A 26206-nucleotide genomic window follows, 5' to 3' on the forward strand; every position below is an offset into this window, starting at 1 on the left:
AAACCTGACTGTCAATCTCCCTCAGACTGGGGCTCAAAGCAAGATCTTACCTTGTGGGGTCTCAATGATCCTAAGAAGGTAAGAAACAGCCCAGAACTACACGGGAGGAGCTGGTCAATGACCTGAAAAGAGCTGGGTCCACCGTTTCCAAGGTTACTGTTGGTAATACACTAAGACGTCATGGTTTGAAATCATGCATGGCACAGAAGGTTCCCCTGCTTAAACCAGCACATGTCCAGGCCCATCTTAAGTTTGCCAATGACCATTTGGATGACCCAGAGGAGTCATGGGAGAAAGTCATGTGGTCAGAAGAGACCAAAATATTATTTTTTGGTCATAATTCCACTAAACGTGTTTGGAGGAAGAAGAATGATGAGTACCATCCCAAGAACACCATCCCTACTGTGAAGCATGGGGGTGGTAGCATCATCCTTTGGGGGTGTTTTTCTGCACATGGGACAGGGAGACTGCACTGTATAAGGAGGGGATGACCGGGCCATGTATTGCGAGATTTTGGGGAACAATCTTCTTCCCTCAGTTAGAGCATTGAAGATGGGTCGAGGCTGGGTCTTCCAACATGACAATGACCGAAACACAAAGCCAGGATAACCAAGGAGTGGCTCTGTAAGAAGCATATCAAGGTTCTGTCTCCAGACCTAAACCCAATAGAGAATCTTTGAAGGGAGCTCAAACTCCGTGTTTGTCAGCGACAGGCCAGAAACCTGACTGATCTAGAGAATACTGTGTGGAGGAGTGGGCCAAAATCCCTCCTGCAGTGTGTGCAAACCTGGTGAAAAATTACAGTAAACGTTTGACCTCTTTAATTGCAAACAAAGGCAACTGTACCAAATATTAACATTGACTTTCTCAGGTGTTCCAAAATTACTTATTTGCAGATGTATCATACAAATAAATAGTTAAAAAAACATCCATAGTGATTTCTGAATTTTTTTTTTAGATTATGTCTCTCACAGTGGACATGCAAAATAGCAGGGTGTTCAAATACTTATTTACCTCACTGCATAGTGAAGAAGCACGTTGTTGTTCGTTGAATTTCTTGAAGTATTTTGAAGACAGTTTCTCCCTTTGGAATGAATTTCACGAGCTTTGTAGATCTTTCTTATGCTGAAACAGCAACATAACTCACACTAACTGAAGTTAAATACAGAATACAGGTCCAAAGGTAGTTTCATCTTGATGCAATATGCAGATGTGATGTAATTACTCGATTCACTTATAATCGTCAATGCATGGCCCAATATAATTAGCTATTTGTAAACAGCAGATAAAATTACATAAAATGTCAATTCTAACAGGCTTGAACATTTTGTTCTCTTTTAGCTTTTTAATGGGCTCTTCACACATTTCTTTGTCACAAAACTTTCTGTACTTTCCCACTTCTGTGATGTATGTTGGTTAGAAAAGTCTATAAAACAATATGAAATAGTTTTCATTACGATATTGGCAAACAACCAGCTTGAGACAGGTGACGTCATTTGGTCATTGCTTTCTTTGTGAATGAAGAATGATTAAATTCAGACGAATGCCTTTTAAAACGCAGTCTAATGATTTGTGGCAGTGTTTGTTTTTATTGTCCTGTCAAAAGATAAAGATCTAGCACTTTCCGGGTAAAATTTGATATTGGTTTGATGCAGCTGTGATTCATTTAACAGCAGTGCACGTAAGTGAGTCAAACAATTGCTCAACGTATTGTCAGAAATGGCAGCGAACGAGATTCCAGTAATGCGGAAAGAAAAGGAGAACCCCTTTTCTGGCCCTTTTGTTTTACACGAAATCACAGAGGACTGGAATCGCCGGTGCTCCTTTACCGAACCTTAATGGTTAGACGAGAAACCAGCTGTCAGTTCCTACTTTTTGCCACATGTGTCAGTAAGCGTGTACCCGTGATCTGGTCCATGGTCAAGGTACAATAAGCGAATTACAAACACGCAGCTGCCGACCAGATGACTGGGGCCACCTGCTCTCTTCATCATTTACACGTCTGACAAATGTACAAACAACAGCAAATTAAAGGAGTCTAGAAGCCTTGACTCTCTGTACGTCTGTTCTCTGCACAGCTTTAGTAACTTGGCAATGCTTAATGTCTGTGTGCTGCTGTGCACATTGCGGTTGTATACGTTTTACTGGAGGGTTCAAAGAGGGACGCAGGGAATTTTGCATTGTGCTGCATCACTTCATTTGGATGCGTGTAGAAAGCTGCTGATGCATATCTTCAAACCCGATTTATTTTCAAAGACTGCTATTGTTATTATTATAAAACTATTAGTTATTAATGACAGCTGCTGCTGATCCCATCAAGCCTGTAGATCAGATTTTTATCTGCTGTGCTAATATTTTAACTTGTCCCACCACAAATAAGAAAATCAAATGTTACGTTTGCTAGACATAACAATATACTGTACATCGCCAATGGACTAAAACTGGTCTAGTATAACTGGCCTCTGTACACTGGCCAGATATATTTTTGGTTTTTAGATATACACTATGAAATGTTTAAAAGAAAGTAACTTTAAATTGTCGGCAATATTAAATCTACAGTACATATTTAGTAAAGGAGTAAGTAGAGAACAAATCATTTTGAACCCACATTCATATTGTTTCATTTAATTTTAATTCCATTTTTTTCTTTTTCTAGGCGGCATTGAGAGAACAGGTTATGACCCTGTTCCAGGTGGGAGGCAGTGGCCAATTTTAGAGGACCAAAGCAAACCAAAGGATAAATTAAGGCTACGGATTTGGCTAATTTCTCCCCGCCTTATTGGAGACAGAAATCAAAACAAATTTGGGTTATAATGTGAGCCTCTGATTCCTTTTCTTCTGGTCCAGGTAATTATGAATGTGCCATGGTGCTCTCATTACTAAGCAACCAGTTCCATTCCCCCCGTTTTGAACATTCCTGCCAAATTGTACCTCCCACATGAGCAGGCAATCAGCCGCCCAGGGCCAACCTCTCATGTTTGTAATAATATTCTAATAACCAGTTACTAGCTCTTTGGAGAGCGCCCCACTCCTACAAGTCACCATAATTAGGTTTCCTAATGAGAGGAAAGCTGGACCACCACGCCATACCCCCCTTTGCTTGGCGGTAAAATGCCACCACTCATTGGCCAAAATTTCACCCACAGCATCTCTTTAGCTGGACCTCTGGTTGGAGTGTCTGGCTATTCAGACTGTGGTCAGGTCTACTACTTTGCCCTTTTCTTGGCTGATTTAAGCTCCTGTACTCCATAGCAGTTGTTAGAATATATTGTGATATTTAATATTAAAGGCCTAATCCATTTTTAATTGCTCCAGTGTCCACCATGTACTGTATATATTGGAATTGGTCTTGAGATCTTGCTTGATTCATTTTTCCGATACTTGATATACATTATACACACAGATCTGTTCATTGCACATGTGCTTTGATTCTATTGCCAGCTTTCTGTTTTTAGGACAATTTTATTTGACTATTGCATGTCATCTCTTAGATCGATTTTGCTACTTGTTCTTGGAGAGAAACTTTCGTTTTTTTCTCCTCTGTGTTACTGGCCTTCACTGTGGAAATGTTGATGGAGTGTTAAATTGTTCTTCTCTGTTAGTTATTATAATAATTTATGATGAAAGGGGTATTTTCAGCCACGTGGAGGGCCACTTACCTAATAAAAATATAAGATTATTAAAAGAAAAACGGCGGTTGATTTTAGCAGAATACATTTTTACAACAAATTTTACAACCAAATATTTTGGATCAGAATCGTAATTCATTAAAGTTATTGTATATTTCATTAAGTAGTCATATATAATATATAATTATTGCGTATTTTTTATTATAGCTGATTGTATTCATAACAATAGTCTAATTGACTTCCCCCCCGAACAAATAAAAAATTACTTGCCTGCTGTAATTACACCATTTAGGGCAAACAGACTGATCTCATGAAGTCGTGTTATAGTCACGAAAAATGTAATTAATTTATTCGTGTCCATGGCACGAAATTCTTGAGCACAAATGTCTTTTTAGTGTCAGTCGCATGAATTTCTATAAATAGTTTTTCGTGTCCGTTGCACAACTTTCTTTTTCTTTTTCGTTTCATTTTATGTATTGTTTTCTTATAATTTTTTCCTATTTTCTTACCATTGTAACTCCAGGCGCGAATAGTTTTAAAAGCTAAAGAAAAACATGTAGAAACCAATACATAAAATTACATCCTAAACCAAACCCTCAAATCTAACCCCAAGCGACAGAGATTAAAAAATAGAAAAAAATTAGAAAGCAGTACATAAAATGACACGAAAAAGAAAGTCGTGCCACGTAAACAAAAAACTAGTTTTATAAAATTAATGCTGAATGACCCGAAATAGACATTCGTTCTCAAGGCACGAAAAAAACTCAAATTCTTGCCATGGACACGAATAAATTTATAAAAAATTTTGTGACTATAACACGACTTTCCATGAGATCGTGTTGGGCAATTTTCTCTATTGAAAGAAAGTAGATGCGTATCTTGCTGAAATAAAGTCTTATGCAAACAACATAATAATCAACACTAATATTAAGGGATATTACATTATAGAAGATGTCACTATTTGGCAGTATGTAATAGATTTATATTTTATGCTTTGTTTTGCCGTTGTAACATATCAGGATAGTTGTCAATGGTGGCAGGACTTCGTAGTAGTCACATGGCATTTACGGCATTTAAATATTAGGTGTGTTCGACTTCATGCGGCGCTGCGCAGACCGATCGGCGGCTGACTTGAAGCAGTGCATTCCGGTTAGTATTTTTGTCCAACTTCAGCTGGCGCTGCAGGCACGTGACTGTGTCATATGGTTTTTAAGTACCGCAAGAGTGTTTCGAGAGTAGCCGGCTAGCTCAGCCGGTGCAGCTTCTCCAGAGCGGCTGCCCAGAGTTGTGATGACGTAACAGCTTTACGTGATTGGTCGCCTCATTGATGACAACGATCACGTGCGTTTCAAGTTTAAATTCAACCTTTAGTTCCACTAATAAACATTATAAATTCATGTTTTAAAACAGGAAAAACACTTTAATATGCTTAAATATGTTATATTGTGTCTTGTAATAAAATAAAAAATAAAATAACAAACTCTATTGGTATTTTAATAATATAGGCTTGTTTCCCGTTATTTTCGGGTATACAGTAAGCAGCAATTAAAATATTTGATATAAAATGTTTTTGGTTGCAACTTTTTATTAAAAGTTTTTTTTTTATCAAATTCAGCATCTAATTCACTTCGTTTGCGATTAAAAACAAGGAAACACGGCGCACACGTCACTACGGCAAGCAGCAGATGTCCAGCTTGACGGCTCCGTCTTCAGTTCCTCCCTCGACTGCAAGCGGCAAACCTCGCCGATCGGTCTGCGCAGCGCCAGATGATCTCGAACACACCTAATGTATAGTCACGTAATTTTTGGTTTCTTTTTCGTGACACCGTCACGTTTTTCCGCGTTTTCCTGTGACCGTATCACAAATTTCTGTTTGTGTGTCATTGTCACGTATTGGTTACCCTACTGTTTTGTCCTATTTTCTTACCATTGCGCTTCGGTTAAGGGTTAGAACACCAGGCAACAATGGTTGAAAAAATCAGAAAATATAAAAAAAATCAGAAAAAATAGTATAAACCAAAAGTGACATCCTAACTTAAACACCAAATCTAACCCTAATCTGAAGCGACAATGGTTTGAAAATAGGAAAAAGCAGTTGAGTAAATATGTGACACGTAAACAGAAACGCGTGATACGGTCACGTAAAAACGCAGAAAAACCTGACAGCGTCACGGAAAAGAATCAAAATATTATGTTACTATAGGTACCATGGGCGTCGGAACCATTATAAGTGGGTGGGACAGGACCCACCCACTTTTTAAGACCAATGATAATGGACCCACCCACTTTTTCTCTAATTTAGCGCATTAATTCACTTATCAAGCCGCTGTTAGTCAAAATCCATTCCATTAGAACAGGTATCCTCAACCTTTGCTTTTTACACCGCGGACCCGTTTCAGCTTTTAAAAAAAAATTCGCGGAGGGAGGGATCGCTGAGTTGCTTTTCGAACAAAGTGCTGAAAAACATAATTTGCGAAATGTATAACGTTTTAAACCAGACCCGGATTGGCCATAGGGAGGACCGGGAGGATTGCATGTGGGCCGGTCTGTTTTTTGGCCACGACGAGGGCCGGAGTTGTCATGCAACCGGGTTGAAGGTTGCTGCTGCACTTATTCAGCCCCACTCGCGTAATTTGCCGGCTTTAAAAATGTTAGCGCAAGACGCACGGGTTTCTTCTGCTTTTCAAAGCGTTCGCCTAAGTTTAGATTCAGATGCGTTTATATGTGAGTGCGCTTGCCGCGCGTCTAGATGCTCGACCTGATACAAACAGCCACTTAAAGGAAAATTAGATAAATCGTCATTTTTAAAAATCTAAGTCATACATGCAATAATCATGAATGGTCTATGAATAGTCATTATTATTCGTTATAAAAAACTATTTGATGCAAAACTCATCAGTTTATTTAAAACGTTTCATATGAATATAATGTTTTCTTAAGTAAAACAAGTACATTAAATATGTGTTCTTTTATGACACAAGGTATTTGGCAATGTACATGATCCAAGTCCTAAAAATTAAGATAAGTATTTTTTATTTTTCCACCCGTGACGAGTTTGCCTGCCCAGTCTTAATAATTAACGGTAAACGAACTTAGCTTGCTGTTCTTAAAGGCAGCTCGAACCTTAGGTCGGACTCGAGCCCCAAGTTCAAGAAACAAAATAAAACGGAGGAGATGAGGAGGAGAGATATGAATTTCGTCTGTGCGCGGAGGCACGGAGACGTTTAGCATATGCTTTTAAGGATAAATGAGACCGGTTCCTTTTAAACCTACGTTAAAAGTGTATGCTACTCGTTAAAATATTATAACTGCAGTAAAATAGTTTATTTTAAATATGGTGCCACGATCACTGGATAATTGTAAAGTTTTTTTTACAGAAGCCTGCAATTACTTTTCATGCGACTATTACATAAATGAACATCTTCACGTATTAACATTATTTGCGAGATACATTTGCAAATGATTCATAAAGTCATACCTCTGCAATTGTTTAATCGATTGTGTTTTAGAAGTAGGCTACACATGCTCAAACTCTTATGACAGCATTGTTTCCCGACGGATACCATTAAATAAATTTATCTCATTTCCAGAATCTCACATTTATATTTCTCTAAGAGAAAGAAAGAGAGATTGGGTATAAAAAAGGGTATACAAAAAGTGTACCAGTTTACCTTCATTCGTTTTTCTTATTTCCTCAAAATAAAAAAGAAACATTGCAGCCTACTGTCAGCAGAGTAGAGAAAAAAATGTCACAGAGAAAAATAAATTAAATATGACATCTGTCATTATTTGCAAAATATTCAAAGGGCTATTACCAGAATTGTTATTTTTTTATTTATATCTTTTATTTAGTAAACGCAAATGTTCAGGCTAATTAAAAGGAAACATGAAAATTGCATCTAATGCAGTAAATGTAATTTCGGGGGGGGGGGGGGGGGGGGGTGTAGTGGGGACCCACCCACTTTTCATTTGCTTCCGACGCCCATGATAGGTACATAACTTCGTGATACAGGGTTGATCCTGCATGTAGAATAAGGCAGATGGAGTGCTGTGCATACAGTAGAATTTTGTTTTACAGTATTGTAAATTAGCATCGCAATTTCTATATAGAAATTAATGCAGTGTGTACTTCTATAGTACACACTTCATTAAGTACAATAACAAAGTATACTACATACAGTAGTCAAAATTATATAGACATCCTCTCAGATGCATGTTATCAAACAAACAGCCATGAAATCTGGTTTTCAGTAGTGCTGTAGCCTTTTGTTCTGGCATGACTTTGCCACACTGGCGAAAAGATATCCTTAAAGAAATGGTTCACTGAGTCTGGTGTGGAAAAACTGCACAAACCCCAGACCTGAACCCATTTAAACACCTTTGGGATGAATTGGAATGCCGACTGTGAGCCAGACACCATCACTCTACATCATTGCCTGACCTTACTGATGCTCCAGTGTCTGAATTAAAGCAAAACCCCGCAGTCATGTTCCAACTTCAAGTGGAAAGCTTTCCTAAAAGTGGCCAATCCTCTAATAATGCATATGGATTCTTCAAGCAGTATATGGTTATTGTGTTTCGTATGTAGGGAGGCGTGCAATTAAGTATGCATGCAAACGTATTGTACATGCTTTTGACCACGTAGTGTAGTTTCTGCCTGTATCAGTGGCCAACAGAGATACAGTTAGCAGACCGCAGACCACAGTTAGCAGAAGATGTTTGTCATTGGCAATACACATCACTGAATAAAGCGTAATTTTCCATGACCCTTCTCACCTCACATTTCCCCTCCAGCATTGGTAATTGGTCATTCTATTCGGAGGGAGAAAAGGCTAAACTCTCTAACATGTGTCTTGAATTGATAGTTTTGCTCTGTTTCCTTTTTGAGAACAAGTCGCCCTGTGGCAGTGTAGGTGGCCGGGGTTAAGTACAGAACCAGTGGTGGGGGTTTCAAACAAACCCCCTGTTTGCTACATCTCAATATGAGGCCCAGGATAACCAGAAGGGTGAGGTCAATTGCATGATATTTCAAGAAAATCTACAATAAAAAAACGAAAAAAGGAGATGCTTACATGATAGAGGATCTGTTTTCCTCTGCAGTTCTGGCAGATGTTAAGACTGCAGTGATTGCAAACCCACAATGGGGTTTAGGACCATAAGCACATGCTGCTATGCTCATGGACGTGTTAGGTGGCCGAGATGAGAGCAAGACGATCATGGGTGTGTCGAACTTTATTCGAGACGCATTGTGTGCTTGTTATTACATAATGCTGTTTAGTTATTTTGTGTCTTTGATCTTTGTATGTAAACCGACAGGTGACTCACGTTATTTGGCACTGTAATAGTACAAACAGCCCATCCCTTAAGGCGAATTGTAAATTCTCACCTGCCATATTAACAATGTGTGGGTTATTTCAGAGAACTGTTACGGAGAGAAGGCACAAGAAAACATTAGGGGTTTGTTTATGGAGAAATTGTTATAATATCATTATTTACTCATCCATCGTTCAAACCCTGAAGGCTTTCATTGTTCTTCAGAACCAAAACGCAGATTTAAAAAAATCAAAATACTGAGAAAATCACCTTTAAAGTGCACATATTTAATTTTTTTCATTATTTTGTGTATTTGGTATAATACAATGTGTTTGTTTGGTTTATTGTTAAAAAACCCAAAATATTATTTTCCACATACTGTAAAATTTCGCTACAATGACACTAACATTGTGAAGTCTGAGTTAGCGAACGTACATCAACACCTACTATGTTTACAACATTCCATTTATATCACAACATTAAGTATTTACTAAGTCATAGAGTAAGACTATCTCTTACCATTTGTACATTAGTTGAACTTCATCCACGACGATACCCATTACGTTTGCTTAAAAAATATCGGAGCCTAGCATGTCCCTCCACTTATTCAGCAGCCACGATTCCGGGGTTCCGAAAATCTTGTCCATCTTGTCGTGCACGACTTGCATCGCCGTGATACACATTTCAGTTGCTTCTTTAACTTGGTCCTCCATAAGTGCGACGAACTTTTGCCGAATCCTGTAGAAAGGACACTAAAAACATCTTTCCGATCAACAAATGCCTTGATCGCGTTTCTCTGTTCCTCTTTTAAAATCAATGCTCTGTCGATATCTCTTAGAACAGACTCCACACATGTCAGAATCCACACATCTGAATTCTACCGCGGCAGCCATTTCGTTGTAAATAGATTCAACACACACGCTCTTTGGTGACGTGGTTGATTACGTTACTGTTGATCATCTGTCCATCATCGTATAAAGCCCGCCCTGACAATTTGATTGGTCGACCAGCTTTGGGTCTCGCCATAGTAGTTCCTCAACGGAGAAACCCCAGACCAATCTTCCAGTCTTTTAAAATGTTGTTGGCGGGGCTAAGATCGGCTGGCACCCAGGCTAATGGTCTATTATTACCTTATTTGAATGGGTAAGTAAGGGATAATGTAGAGGCAGCCGGTAGTTATCGGGAAATAAGCTCCGACAGTGTGATCAGGACCCGACGTGAAGCGGAGGGTCTTGTATCACACTGAAGGGGCTTATTTTACCGATAACTACCGGCTGCCTCTACATTATCCCGCTTATTACACGGCTACTTGTCACATAAGAAAAAAAACGGACATGAATATGAATTTGAAAAATTTTATTGGCATATTTGTTTTAAATTAACACTTTAATCCTACCGCGAAACTTTGCACAGATGCATAAAATGATCGTAATACCTTATTAAGATCCTCTGCTTCATACTTGTCTGTCTCCATTTTTTTCTCTTTTAGCCAGTCTTTGAGAAGTTTTAATTCCCTTTCTGTATTTTTTTGTGTGTTGGCTTCGTAGCTGTCATGCTCTATTTTGTCAAGTTCAGTCTCAGTAAGTTCTCTGTGTCTTGTCGTTGTTCGTTCTTCTATCCACTGTTTAAATGTTTTGTTTTTCCGTACATGTTAAAATTAATGTCAAAATTTTCCATTCTTAATTGTGGTTGTCTAGTGTTTGTCACAAGATGGCGCCAAACAGTAATCTTTATTGGTCTTTATTGGCGCGGAGCGGCTATGCGTTATTACTTTGGAGCGGTTATTATTTGAAAAGAACGAACCTGCAAATGTCTCAACTGACCAATCAGAATCAAGCATTCCAGAGAGCCGTGTAATAATGAATAATAAAGTTGAGCTCTGCTCTGATTGGTTGTTTCTCAGAGCAGTTCGGTTCAGTAGCTCTGTGTGTTTGTGTGTGCAAACAGACCTTATGTTTGAACCTGTATCAGACAAAGATACAGATTTTGAGGAAAAATAAATTATTCAGGGATTGGAAATGAATGTTTCTTAGTGGCAAGTTTATGCTATTTCAGTATGGACCTGCAAAATGTAACTAACATCAATGCTAGAACTCTAGCCTAAATGCTAGCATACAGCATTAACTAGCATGTAGCGCTAACTCAGCACTCACAACGTTGTTTTAGCATTGTAACAACATTGTAATTAATTTAATGTGTAATTTAATGTTGGGGCGTACATCTCGACTGTAACGTCACAGTTGGTGTTATGTTGAGATTGGCCTGTTTTCCAGCGCTCTTTTGCATAGAACGAAGGTTTACATAAGAAAGAGGAAACAATCGTGTTTGAGGCTCACGATATGTCATTACCATGTACAGAGCTCTTATTATTCATCTATGCCTAGGTAAATATAGTTTAAATTAAACTCTTATCACCAAGCTAAACTGATTTTTGTTCTTATGTGAATACAGGTAAAAGTATTTGGTCATCCAATATTTTGTCGTTATTTTTTGCTCTTTTTTTCAAAACGCAAAAATTTTTTTAAGGAAACAAATGTGAAGTTTAAAAATGACAAAAAACACAATCGATCCATTAGACTGTTTTCCATGTCTTCTAAAAATCATATGAACATAATGTACTGTAATTGAAGTTTTTATTCATGTAGTCATATGGACTACATTAATGATATTGTGATGGATTTTTATTATATGCGAAAAGGCCAGGATATTGTTGAAATATTGTTCAACATTTATTTTTATAAGATTAAGAATGTGACATGGTTTGAAATGACATGAGGGTGAGTAAACACTGCAATAGTTTTTGTTATTGTGAGAGACAAATCTTAAAGCATTACTTTTATCAGCAGCCGCTGATTTATTAATATTCCAGACATTCAATGCAAATGCGCATCTGTCAGTGCAGTAATAGTGTTGTTTACACCCCGATTCTCTGACGACTAAAGCACCTGGCACTGGAGGAAAAATATGCGTGTAAATCACTCATCATGTGAGGTGTGCTACACCGTAGCATTAACCTGTACCACATCCTAAATCTATTTGCCCTGCACGCTCATGGGAGTGATAGAGCTTACAAAACCAAATAGATGACATAGATGGAAAAAACTAATCCTAATAAAGATAGTAGATTGTATTCTTGCCACCGTTGGAGAGATACAGTGGTGTTAGGCACTCTTAAGAGGTCACAGTATGTCAATTAATGATGAGGTACATTATACTGATCCTGAACCTGCTCCGAGCACAGATGACCAGCTTACACCAGCCCCGTTCTCTCTATAATGCGAAGCAGCTGCGTCTCCTTGCGTGATATACCGAGCCACCAATTAATGGGGGGAGGACATGTTGACCTACAAAACAGAACAGCACAACAAACCCTGTAACTACAAACAGGTTTGCTTCTAGAAAAGTTCCTTTCCGTGGATAGGGAAGAGATTGAATGGAAGAAAAAGTGAAGAGCAATGACCTCTTCCCCTTCACTAGATAATTCTGTCGCAATGCATCCACATCCATGTGCACATAATCCATTTATTTCCTAAAGAGGTGTTTTTGTTTTCTTATTCACATAGTTATGCATATAACAGCCCCTCTCGCTTACTTAAATTTCAGGCAAGCAAAGATGTCAGAAACGTATGCAAGAAAGACATCCAGTTGGTGACACTGCAGACTTGTGAGGACCACAGCCAGCACCTGAAAGGACAGTTTGATCTGGAACGCATACTGGACCTCTTCAGGTATTTCTGGAGGAACATTTAAAATCTTTTTTTAGGATGAGAGCCAGCTTAGAGGATAACTATAATGGCATTTATGCTTGTGAAACGTCAAAAACAATTGTGTGTCTGGTGTGTGTGTGTGTGCTTTCCTAGTGTAACTCATTTAGTTTTATGTTTCTATGTACATTGTAAAATTCATAAAATGTCACATTTTAACCATAGATGAAATTGGCTTGTATGAGTTATTAACAAGCCCTCCTGAAAAAACACTTAACCTCACCTGGGTTATTATTATGGCTCAGCCAGTTCGTAGTTCAACTCAATGTCGACTTCCTCTGATCCTGCCAGTTTCTTGTTAAACTCTTCCAGCCATGTGGATTTTTGTGGCATTGTGGGTTTTCCTAAGGAATGGATGTAGACCAGAAGCAGCACTGTGCTGGCATTTATGATCTGCTGTTAAAGGCACGTCCTGAATCTTAATCCAGCATTTATTTCCTCAAAAAATCTGCATTTGGGGGCTGATAAAACATTTAATACAGACAGTGGTTCAGTGGGTTGTTATTTTTGTGATAAGAAACGACTGCCCCCTACAACTAATAGCAGGACATCTGGACAATTTGCTATATTTTTTACTGCCTTTATGTTTAAATTTGGTGAGTGGGGAAACATGTTCTGTAATAGAAACATTTGACATTTGCCTGCGAGGCTGATAGTCTGTTTTCTATATGAACAGTATATGTTTTTAGATGAGATTACTTGTGCAGTAATTGTATGAAATTAGATTAAACTGCGCTATTGAACTTGCCTCCTCACTAGGATAGTTTTTATTTCTTTTACTGGTGCACTAACCCTTGGCAGTAAATAGGGGTTGACAGCAAACTCATTGTGCCCCCACATAGGTTACAGCCAGGGTAGATGGGAAGAGCAATGAAAACTAACCCTGTTTACCAGACGTCAGTCTTTAAAACATATGCTGCCTGTATGGATGCACATGATTTCTGGGTCCCAGGTACAGATGTCATTCAGAAACCTTTATTTATTTTACATAAGATATGTTAGTGCAAAATGTTTTTAAATTGAGCCAGCTCAAACATGCATTAGTCTGGGACTAGGGTAAGACCTGTTCGGGAAACCGTTCCTTTAAGTGTTACCATTTTAAGTAATTTTTTGAGTAGATCCAACGTCACTTTTTACTGTGTACTGTCAGGATTTACTAAAGACACGCAGTAAATTAGCGCTAAAAGTCCTTTTTCATCACCATAGAGGCTAATGCTTAAAGTCGAGACTGTCCAGTAGTATTTTTTTTGGCATAAATGTGAGTAGGGCTGAGGATGTCCGTTCGACATTGAAAGCCAGCACGGAGGCGCCAGTGACTAACTTAAAATCTGATTGGTTAATGCAATAATTTTGTTGTTATTTATCGTAAGCTGAAGGCGCCTGTCCTGCTCGTTCTGAAGGCCTAGGCAGATTTCTTTGACTCTGGCAACACATGATGTGAGCCACTGGCTGAAATATGATTGGATAAATGCTCTATCATATATGTACAGGACTGGAAGCAGTGCAACTGAAAGAAAAGCTATGAAATAAAAATAATAGACTATCATGGGATTCATTTACTTACACATTCATGGAAAATATATTAAAATAAAACAGTGATTCAGACAGTGTTCAGGCCAGCAGAGAAGGCGTTGCTGGCCCTGATGGCCCACCACTGTATTTTTGTATATTTTGTTTATAGAAATGTCACAGGTCGGGGTGGACCCAGATGTTAATAAGGTCACGCCCCCTTTTTCCACCTCGAGGAGGTACCCAAAGCCATCCCAATGACCAGACACACAAGGTAAGCATAAATTTAAAATGCACTTTATTTAAATTACTTAAAATAATAAATAGGGGAGGGAGGAAGGGGAACTTAAAATAACGGCCTCTTCAGGCTCTCGTTATTTTCACCGGCTGGATTTCGCAGAGTTCCTCTTCGGGTCGCTCATTTTCTCTCCCTTTCCACAGGCAACAGCTGGAAACACAAGGGGCACAGTTACGCTGCTTTGGATGGCTCTCACCTCTTGGCTGGACTCGGCGTACCGTAAGTACGGGTCTCCTCGATTTCTCCTCAGATTATTCACTCTCTCTCCTTTTCCCTCTACAGGTATCAACTGGCAGCAGTGACGGACTTATAGCACTTGACGAGGCGTCTGATGGGGTAAGTAGTTCCTACTTGGCGTCGGGGGCGAACCCTCTCGACTACTCGGTGGTGGCAGAGGGGTGGGATACCTCAACGTCTCACCGGGCCGAGCGCCTCCCTCTCTTCGCTGCCGTCAGGCGTTCGAACTCTGGACAGGGGCGCCCCTTTGTAGAGGCCACGGGACGATGGAATTCCTCCACCTCTCTCTCTGCAACAACAATCTTCATGCAAATGAAAGTATCAATGGTAATGGCCCCAAATCATACTCACACCTCTGCTGTTTCTTCAGCTCCTTACTGCCACCCTTCACATCCGCCCAAGGTCCAAACGGAAAAAGATCGTCCCAAGGCACCGTGCTATTTCCCGAGATCTGAAGCACGCTCACAACATATGCTGTACTGGAATAGGCTAGGACTAGCAGCCTCTTTGTCTTTCCTCAACGAAGTGCGTGAAGGCGGGGGTTTATCTGACAGGACACACACAGCAATACCCAGCAACCCACAGCAAAATATACAGCACCACGTCAAAATTAAAGGTGTTCACCGTACAAGGACTCACCCACCACGCTCAGTGTACAAAAAGGACACTCGTCTTCCTTCCTTCGCTTGGTTCGGATCTGGCGATGAAATATGCGACCTAGCTAGTGATGTCGTCGTTGTGACTGCTTCAATAAATATTCCTTCGGCTCACCCACCACGCTATGCTAGGGGTAGGGCCGCCCTCCTTCTCCTGGAGGAATCCAACATAAAGCCAGGTAAATATACAGGATGCTTTCAACTTGATCTTAGTACTCACATCAATGCCGTTTTCAATCTCCTTTTCCTTTATCTCCGTTTGAAATGTACTCCGTTCACTTCTCAACCTTTAAGGTTTGCGATGTCTTCCACAACCATACGGTTTCAGCCAAAAAGCTCTCTTCGGGGTGCTCCTTTATTCTCTCTTCCCGTCCTGCCTTTCTTTCGCCTCTCGTGGCTCCTGTCCTCTTTCCGCGCGCTTCGTAGCGCAGCCCGGATCAACAGAGCCTGCGGGCTCTTCAAAAGGTGCGGATCATCTTTCTGCCTTAGGCAGAGGAGCATCCCCGTGTCGATCGCCTCTCGTGTCAATCGCTCTTAACTGTGAAATTTGCTGCTTCTAAATACTGCCCTGTTCAGCGTATCCTCCAATCATCGGCCGCTCCCGTTAACTAGGCACAGCTGCGTCCAATTCGCCGATTTTCCAGCTCGCGGCGCTTACCGGAAGTCCGGTGTTCGTCTTTTCCGGTCCGGGCGGAAACACTTCCGGGCGGAACCAAACTTCCATAATTTTGGTTCCGCCCCAAAGAAAAAAAGATCGTCACCTTGTGACAGAAATGTTGTATAAAAGCATTCAGACTCCAAACACTTGCCCAATGCCAATATAGTGACCATGGTTTAAAAAATAATGAAAAAAGAAAAACCAATACATAAAATGACACGAAAAGATGTTTGGTATTAAGTGAATAGGAAGGACTGGCGGTTCCTACCCAGTCTCATGTAGATGCGTATAAATAGCACGTAGTTTGAAAACTCGTGCAACACATATGCCAACTCCCAATTTGGTGTGCATATGATATGCCAGTCCTTCCTGTTCATTTAAAACTGCGCATCTTTTTTTGTCGTTTTATGTATTGTTTTTTCATTTTTTTCTGTTTTTTAAACCATTTTCGCTTGGGTTTGGAGTTAGATTTGGGATTTGCTTTAGGATGTTATTTTATATATAGGTGTTTTTGTCTATTTTTAAGCCATGGTCACTTGGAGTTGGGGTTAGAATTGGGGTTTGGTTAAGCAGAGGCGTCATGCCCTTTCAAACTGAGGGGGCACATGGCCCCTCTGTTTTTTGAGCCAAATGGATTTTGCATGCAACCTCAAAATCAAAGAAGCGTCCATTAATCTGTTACTTGTCTTTTAATCTATTTAATATGCACAATATTATTAATTCAGTGCTGCCTCCTTGTCACTTTTCGGAGATTTTCACAGTTTTGATAGTGTTTTGATTGTGTTACATTACTTTATTCTCGCGGCAGGCGCTGCAGCTTACAAGCTTGTTGCTGCTGCATTTTCCTATCTGAGGAATTAAAACGTGTAAGAAACGCTCACAACATTTCCAAACCCCAGTACGGTAATGTGCAGTTAACCTCCTCTGTTTAAAAAAGTATGGTTTAAAATGTGATCGTCTCAACGTTATATTAGTAGAGATTTCTAGATTCATCTTGAAATTCACGGGGGCGTGGAATCACACGTTCACATGAGGTAAAATTTGATGCAATAATACGTTCTTCTAATAATTTTATCTAAACACATTTTTTTAAATCATTATTGAACATTAAAATAAATCACGTGGCTATAGCTTATGTTATTTTTATTGTTTATATACTTTATGGATTTAAAATTACATTTATTTTGTAGCATAACGCAGTTGGTGTGCAAATGCACTAATGGCACAATTAAGTCATTAAACATAACGTAAATAAACAAAATATGCCTTTTCAGATGTAAATATGATGCCAATATGTCACTATTTCGATTGAATAGTATTTGATATGAAAGTTAGTCAACACTTTTATTTTGGAGGTTTTTAGAAATGTAAGTGCCATGGAAAAGACTGAAAGCATAATATTTCGTTTGATGTCTGTCTATGCACAAATTTCTGTGAACTGTGCACACTGCCCCTTTAAAAAAATGGTGCATGACGCCCCTGTGGGTTAGGATGGCATTTTATGTAACAAAACGTTCTAACCCCGAACCCAAGCGACAGTGGTAAAAAAATAGAAAAAAATTAAGAAACCAATACATAAAACAACAAAAAACATGTGTTGTTTTAAGTGAATGGGAAGGACTGCCGGATCATACAGTATGCACGCCAAAATTGACTTTGGCGTATGTATTGCACAATCTTTCAACTGCGTGCTATTATACGCATTTGATGAGAATGGGTAGTCTCTAGTTACCCCGGGATAGGCATCCTGGGGTAGAGGCAGAACAGTGTGTTGGCTTGTTTGTTTGAAGGGTCGAGGTAATTTCAACCCTGTGTAGTTGTCTTTAGAATATAGGAAAAGATAAACAAATGACCTTCAACTTTCAACCTGTAGGGCCATAGTTGCAAACAACATTATTCCAAACATCCTGAAGTTGCAGATCTTCCGTGACTGAAACTTGCAAGGAAACTACAGAGCAGGCGCTTTTGCTAATTAAACGACATGGCACCCAGCTTCTGTTCCCTTCGTATTGAAGGCTCAAAGTCTGGTCACACATCCCCCCTTTCCCATTCCCCCTGGTTTCCCGTCTTGTTTGATGTTGGATCCTCCGCAGTTATTTAGCTCTTTTAAAGCAAGGTTGAGGACACTGGCTTTTAAGCCTAAACTTCATTTGTATTGTGTACATATGGTTAAAAGTGCCTTTCTTGTAAAAACCAAGGGTGATGCCATGGGCCAATAGGAGTGCGTGTAAATGAGAGCAGCGTACTGAGACGTTGTGTGATGAAGCGTCGCAGCCCTGCTGAGTCCCAGCTGGAGGGCCCTTATCAAGACCCAAATGAGTGGAGGTGAGAAAAGACAGACCAACAGAGCTCGCAGGTCCAAAATTCACAAGGAGAGGGGAAGAAATGAAGGAGGGGCTGTAGGAGACTGCTTGAAAGTTTGTGATAGATCAAAACTTTGTTAAATCTATGCATGTAGATGTGGCACATCAAAGAAGTTAATAAACCTGGTTCTTGGCAGATGATTTTTGTTTAACTTAGGCTATATAAAGTGGGCAATTGGATTTCAATTTTTGATAACTATATCAAATATCAAGACAGGAAAGAGAAAATTTTTGTGATTTTGATACAAGCAAACCAACTTAGGTCTATACATTGAGCTTCTGATGTCACCTGTATCAAAATATGGCTGAAGATTAGCTACGGTATATGTTTAATAAAAGACACATGATGGATGTGATTGGCCTAAACTGTACAATATGGAGGGCTGGAGGGTTTAAAATATGAAGGTTTGAAATCAAACTGATCAATCTGAAATGAGAGGTTACAATTTTGAGACATATGGGATTTGTTACTTTGGCCAGACAGGGAGAAAAGTATGTTGGTTCGAAGTGCCTGTTGCAATGACTTTGAGTGCTGCATAAGAGGCACCATAAAAAAAATGAAAAAGGATATTGGAAAGAAACCAGAGGAGAAGAGATAAGGAAATTGAACCCGATGAGAAAGACGTGAGCGGGCTTAGCGGTCTTTTACTCTCACTCGCCTGTTTTCTTTCAAAACAAACCCATGTTGCAAGTCAGTCTTTAGAAGGCCTTTATGAAACCTTTCTTAACCTTTTACCCATCAAACCATCCTGTCTCCACTGATGGACGAAAACGGCATGCTGGGACATTTTTTACTCCTGGGAAGTCTTCTGTGTGTGGTATATCCATCCAAAAACTTGTCTTATTTACTTACCAGCATGAGCTGAAATATACGGAGCCCCTAAGGGGACATGAAGAAAAAATTAAATAAAGTTTAGTTTCGTGTGCGCACATGATAGCGAAATTTTGATGTAATACTAAACTTTAAAAAAAAATCTGCACATGAAGGTTTCACGTGAGCACGCGAAAGTTTCACGTGAGCACGCGAAAGTTTCACGTGAGCACATGAAACTAAACTTTTGATTTTTTTACTCCAATGCCACCTTAGGGCACCAGTAGTAGTTATACCAGTGATGTGAGAACTTAAAGGCGGAGTCAAATGTTTGAAAGCAAATGTTGATATTTGAAATCACCTAAACAAACATGCCCCTACCCCAATAGAATCTGGACATTCTGTTGATAGACCCGCCTTACACATACGCAACCCGGCAAGGATGTCGGTTAGTAGACACGCTCCTTACTGCTGATTGGCTATAAGTGTGTTTTGGTAGTCGGCCCGCCTCCTTTTCCAAAGCGTTTTTCAAACATCGTGGACTCCGCCTTTAAAACAAACAATATAATATTTTAAGCTTAAAAACAAATATAACAAACATTATAAAATCATTACAAGTATAAAAATGAAACATATTACAAATAATATGTAAATTATGGTTATTATAGGTTAGCAGTGTGCTTTAACGCATGTAAAAGCCAAAGTTTTATGTGCGCATGTGAAAGTTTACGTGTGCACGCGATAGTTTCACGTGCGCATGCGAAACTAAACTTTTAAAAAAAATTCTGCACATGAAGGTTCACGTGAGCACGCGAAAGTTTCGCGTGAGCACGCGAAAGTTTCGCGTGAGCACGCGAAAGTGTCACGTGAGCACGCGAAAGTTTCATGTGAGCATGCGAAAGTTTCACGTGAGCAGGCGAAAGTTTTACGTGAGCAGGCGAAAGTTTCACGTGAGCACATGAAACGAAACTTTAGATTTTTTTTACTCCAATGCCACCTTATGGGCTCGGTAGTAATACCAGTGAGAGAACTTAAAACAAACAATATAATATTTTAAGCTTAAAAACAAATATAACAAACATTATAAAATCATTACAAGTATAAAAAATGAAACATATTACAAATAATATGTAAATTAGGGTTAATATAGATTAGCAGTGTGCTTTAAGTCACCTTAGAAAGCTGTCATTAAACTTTTTTGTTTGAAGAAAACATTTGTGTAATCCTTTAGTAATAATAGAAGCCGAAATTCAGCTAATGATGTTTTTGAAGTCAGTATTGATTCCATAAACGACCAAATAATGAAGACCCACCATGCAAATTGTGCACATATTTTTTAAGTGTGTTTACAGTCCTTTATTGACTGTGCTAAAACAATACACACTTTATGGGCGAATGACCATAGCGGGATCATTCTAGTGAATTCACCCTAGTTTTTACAGTAAGGTTTTCAAGCATACTCTGGTTGATTTCACAATGTCATTGCTGAAAATGCTGAAACAATAAGAATAAGCTGTTTATATCACCCCCTTAAGCCTCTTAACAAGAAAATGTAATAAGTATCAGCTGCTCGTAAGAGATCAATACATGCCACTTGAAAACGTCTCTGACAGTATGACCACACAAAATGAATGCTACTGCTGTTGCAGGACTGGAGACTGACACTGCGGTTTGAAGTTTTCCATTCAAAGGAAATGGGGCCTCTGTCGAACTAGTTGTGAACAAAAGTCTTCCTGCCATAAAAGTGAAAATGCTGTGCCACAGGTGGTGTATTACTATGACAAATACAATTAAGTGCAACTCAAAAGCTTTTTGTAAGTAGGCTAATTGCTTTTTTCTCAATAATATGATAAAATGATGGCTTTTTATTTGTATTCAATATGAATGTGTGATGATACAATTCAGAAAAAACAACCTGGAAAAAAAGAAAGTTGCTTGCAGTGAATGTTTTGGTCACTCTTTAAAGCTATTGTCTACAGTTGTGTGATGGCTGAAATTGGGGACAAAGGGCCAGAGGATGTTTTATTGATTGCATATGCAGGCCGCATGTGTTTTCGTTTGACAAAACGGCTTTTAAAATGTGTACTCTTTGTGTAATTTTAGCACTAAAGTATATTAGGACAAGAAGTTAAATAAAGCCAACACATTTTGTATAATTTGAATACAGATGGTTGTGGTTGCGCTGTATAAGTTACAAAATGTTACGCTGAGAAACATTTAATAAATAAAAAACTAAAAGTATCACCAGTGGTGGCTGGAGACTTTTTTTTTGAGGGTGCTCGATGCGAAATTCGTCACAACATGTATGTAGCCCGTCATGTGTGTGGTTCTTTTTTCAAAATATGTGTTCTGATTGTGTGTTCATCACGTGTCCTGCCAAAATAAGTGCCTGCTGCAGACGCATCTAAAGGGTTTATGATAAAAGAGACGCTCGCGTTTGCCAGATACTCTAATAATCTCATGCGTAATCAGAGTTTAATGTTAAGGAAGTGTCTTGCGTGTATTTTGTGAACATGAGCGTCTCTTTTATCATAAACGGTTTTGACGCGTGTGCAGCAGGCACTTATTTTGACAAAACACGTGATGCACACAGGACACATATTTTCGAAAAGGGAACCACACACACATGATACTCCAAACACTTAATTTGAATTCATATTTTAAGAAGGTTTAGCCTCAAATGTTATTCGTGCAACATATGGTGCAAATTTCTACACTATCTGAAATTCAAATGAAATAGGAACTTTGCTACAGTATGGCTTGTCACTTTGTGCTTAAGCTAAAATAAAAATCAAATAATGTTCCCAGATAGGAAAGGCCAGCTTAATTTTTAGTTAACACATTAAAACGTTTGGCATAATCATTGTAATAACATTTTACTGGACAGGGATAGGCTATTGTGCTGTCATGCTGTATGGGACAGTGCAAATGACATTTCAAAATCTTGATTATTAGCATTTGATGTGTAGGGAGATCAGATTTTTTCATACAACTTTGGAAAAACTTCAGTACTTCAATTTTATGAAGCTTTCAAAATCCTCAGTAGTTAAACTGAGATAATCTTATTGATAAATTAAAGTCTGTGTAAAGTCATTTCACAGAATTGTTTTTAAACACATTATACAGTGACAAGAAAAGTATGTGAACCTTTTGGGATTTTATGGTTTTCTGAATAAATCTGTCATTAAATGTCATATGATATTTATCTAAGTCAACGGTACTGACAAATATTATGTGTCTAAACATAATAACACAAAAAAATCTGATCTTTCACATCTTTATTAAGAAAAATAAAAAACTCATAGTACTTGTGGAAAAAGTATGTGAACCCTTGAGTTAATGACCTAAAAAAAGCTAATTGGAGTCAGGTTTTAGCACACCTAGAGTCTTGATAAGATAATATGTTTGGAGGTGTGGACTACAGCTACTTTGACAAAGTTTTGGAGTTTTCTATGCACAAGAAGAACCATGTTAGCCATGTCCTGCCAAAAAAGAGCTTTCAGAGGAGCTACGATCAAGAATTGTTGCTTTACATTAAGCTGGAAAGGGTTACAAAGGTATTTCAAAGAAATTCACGAGTCTACAGGTAGGCGAACAATCTACAAATGGAGAAGCTTTGGGACTGTTGCTACTCTACCAAGAAGTGGGCGCCCAGTCAAAATTACACCAAGAGCACAACAAAGACTTATCAATGAGGTAAAGAAACAACCCCGAAAGATTTGAAGGCATCATTGGAACTTGCTAACATCTCATAATATGTAAAACACTGAACAAGCAGGGTATCCACGGCAGGACACCATGAAGGAAGCCACTGCTTACTAAAAAGAACATTACTGCAGGCCTGAAGTTTGCAAAAGAGGCACATTGACACTCCACAGCGTATTGGCAAAATGTTTTGTGGACTGATGAAACTACTCTTTGGAATAAACACACAGCGCTACATCTGGCGTAGAAAGGGCACGGCATATCATCATCCCAACTGTAAAGTATGGTGGAGGGAAAATTATGATTTGAGCCTGCTTTGCTGCATCAGGGCCTGGCCAGCTTGCCAGGTCATCAATCATTGAGGGGAAGATGAATTCCCAAGTATATCAGACAATTCTTCAGGATAATTGGAGAATGTCTGTACGTCAGCTGAAACTGTGTAGCAGGTGGATGATGCAACAGGACAACGACCCAAAACACAGGAGCAAGTCCACAACAGAATGGCTTCAGAGTGGTCTGAAGCAATTTTGAGTGGTCAAGTCAGAGCCCAGACCTCAACCCAATAGAGATGCTATGGATTGACTTGAAGAGGGCCAGATGAGACATCCAAAGAATATGACAGAGCTAAAGCAGTTCTGCTAGGAAGAATGGGCTAAAATTACTCAACCATGTGCAGGTCTGATCCACAGCTATAGGAAGTGCCTGGTTGAGGTTTTTGCTGCCAAGGGGGTCAACAGGTAATTCTAAGGGTTCAGTTACTTTTTCCACTGACATTTTAAATGTTGAATCGCTGTGTTCAATAAAGACATGAAAGATCAGAATTTTTTGCGTTATTATTTTTAGACACATTATGTTTGTCAATACCCTTGACTTAGATAAAGATCAGATGAGATTTTATTTATTCAGAAAACCATAAAATTCCAAAATGTTCACATACTTTTTCTTGCCACTGTAAATGTATTGCTGTAACACGTTACAAATAATATAGTAGTGGGGTTACATTTCTCTGTTCAGGACTATTTGGGCTGGGCTAAAACGGTGGCACGATGACGCACTGGAGCCACCGAGCATGGCCCCGCCCCTTACACAATGCGAGCATCCATTCAGATTATTTAAACTAAAGTCACATGCCGTTGTGACTTTTATTTATAAATCTTTTGTTTTAGTGTACTTTGCCAGAACTTTGACTTTCAACACATGTCTGCGGCACACGCAGGGTGGTTAGTAATAATGTTTTGTCAACACAAAGGGCTGTGGGTTTGCTTAATTGTCATGCTTGTGTAATTCCAAAATGCGTATGTTTACAATTAAACTTCACAACTCATCACATGTCAACTGGCAAAACAAATTGACTAATTAAGTAGTCACTGTATTCCCTAGTTAAAAGTCACTTTTCATCTTAAACCGGCTGCTGTCTCTGATTTAGGTGAATAATTCTTCCACACAGTTAGACTTTACTGAAGTATGAACATACAGTATGTCTTTTTGAGAGGAACCAGATTTATTTTTCTGTCCAATAAGCAGGTGATAGAGGGGAAGTTTCGTGTCAAGGTTAGCTAATGATGCAATTCGGCCTTGAAGAGGAGAGCTCCAAGACCTCTCACCACCGAGAGTCCTCCAAAGCCTGCAGACAGAAGCTCTGAGGTTTCTCATCACAGTGGATACACACACAAAACCATGTGTGACAGCACGCCAGGCCACCCAGATATTAGCCACAGGAAAACAAAATAATGCATGCGGATGGAATGTCGAGGATAGAGTGATGAAATGCTGTAATGTTTGGATATGGCAAATTGCCTCACAACCTTGTACTAAAGGCATTCTCTATTTGTTTAAAGCAATTATGTTCTGTTTGTATGTACGTAATAGCTTATTTTTTCTCTTTAAGTAGAAGAGCAGAATCCAATGCAACATTTTAAGAAATGAATGTTAAATAAAAAACATTTGTGTTAAAACCCAAAGATCTGTTACAGTGAAGAATCATCAATTTTGTAAAAAAAATCATATATATAATCTTTTAATCTTACCTTTTTTTATATACAGTACTGTGCAAAAGTCTTATGCTGCATTCACACCAGCTGCGGTAGAGGCGTCAAGCGTGAGTGATTTCAATGTTAAAGGAATAGTCTACTCATTTTCAATATTAAAATATGTTATTACCTTAACTAAGAATTGTTGATACATCCCTCTATCATCTGTGTGCGTGCAAGTAAGCGCTGGGGAGCGCTGCGACGCTTTGATAGCATTTAGCTTAGCCCCATTCATTCAATGGTACCATTTAGAGATAAAGTTAGAAGTGACCAAACACATCAATGTTTTTCCTATTTAAAACGAGTAGTTATACGAGCAAGTTTGGTGGTACAAAATAAAACGTAGCATTTTCTAAGCGGATTTAAAAGAGGAACTATATTTTATGGCGTAATAGCACTTTTGGGAGTACTTCGACTCGCCTGAAAAGTCCGCTCCCCTTCTCCCTCTCATAATGGGAGAGGGAGGGTGTTACTGCGCCGAGTCGAAGTGCTCCCAGGGGTGCTATTGCGCCATGGAATGTAGCTCCTCTTTTGGGTCCGCTTGGAAAAGCGCTGCGTTTTATTTTCACATATACAGTAAATACATTTTTATATGGTTTTCCAAGCGGATTCTGTGCGGGATTCTTTTTGTTTTCGTTTGTATTTGGACTTTATTGGTCTTTTCTCCAACGCACCTACACTGTAAAAAGTGTTTCTGTGCCTTAGTAGATTTAACTAAATAAAATGAGTAAACTGTGTTACAATTTTTTTATTTGTATTTTTTTAATCAAAATATGAGTTAAAATAACAATAATTTGAATAATTTGATTAATTCTAAATGAAAACATCGTTGAGTAAAATCCACTTAAATTTGTAAGAAGGAAATTAACTTAATAATTTTGTGTTGAAACTACGTGATTTTATTATTAAACATAACTAACTAGGCAGTGGACTCATAGTTCCCAGAATGCTTTGCACAGGACTGAATTTGGAGAGTATAATTTGAATTTAAACTCTTTTTTGTGTGTTTTTAACTAAAAAGAAAGACTTGTTAGTTTTTAATGTACAGCTGCCCAAAACATAATCGGGTGGACGCATTGATTGAATAAACAATTCGTGCCCTCATCTCACAGAAATATGAAGTCTAAATCAATGTTTATGGAAAACACAACAAATCATAAAAAACCTGTACCAAGAAAAGTAAATTAAACTAACAGAGTAACACTAGAACTATTAGTTAACTAAACTTAATTT

General features: G+C 38.8%; 1 long non-coding RNA gene across 1 annotated transcript; it reads left to right on the forward strand.

Annotated features, from left to right (window-relative positions):
* Positions 1 to 2660: 2660 nt before the first annotated feature.
* LOC141366231 (uncharacterized) lies at positions 2661 to 24860 on the forward strand. The gene is made up of 3 exons (XR_012371332.1): positions 2661 to 2847; positions 12546 to 12670; positions 24468 to 24860. It is a non-coding gene; the product is annotated as an uncharacterized lncRNA (long non-coding RNA).
* Positions 24861 to 26206: the final 1346 nt, after the last annotated feature.

This window comes from Misgurnus anguillicaudatus, chromosome 9, assembly GCF_027580225.2.
Source record: "Misgurnus anguillicaudatus chromosome 9, ASM2758022v2, whole genome shotgun sequence".
NCBI lineage: Eukaryota > Metazoa > Chordata > Actinopteri > Cypriniformes > Cobitidae > Misgurnus > Misgurnus anguillicaudatus.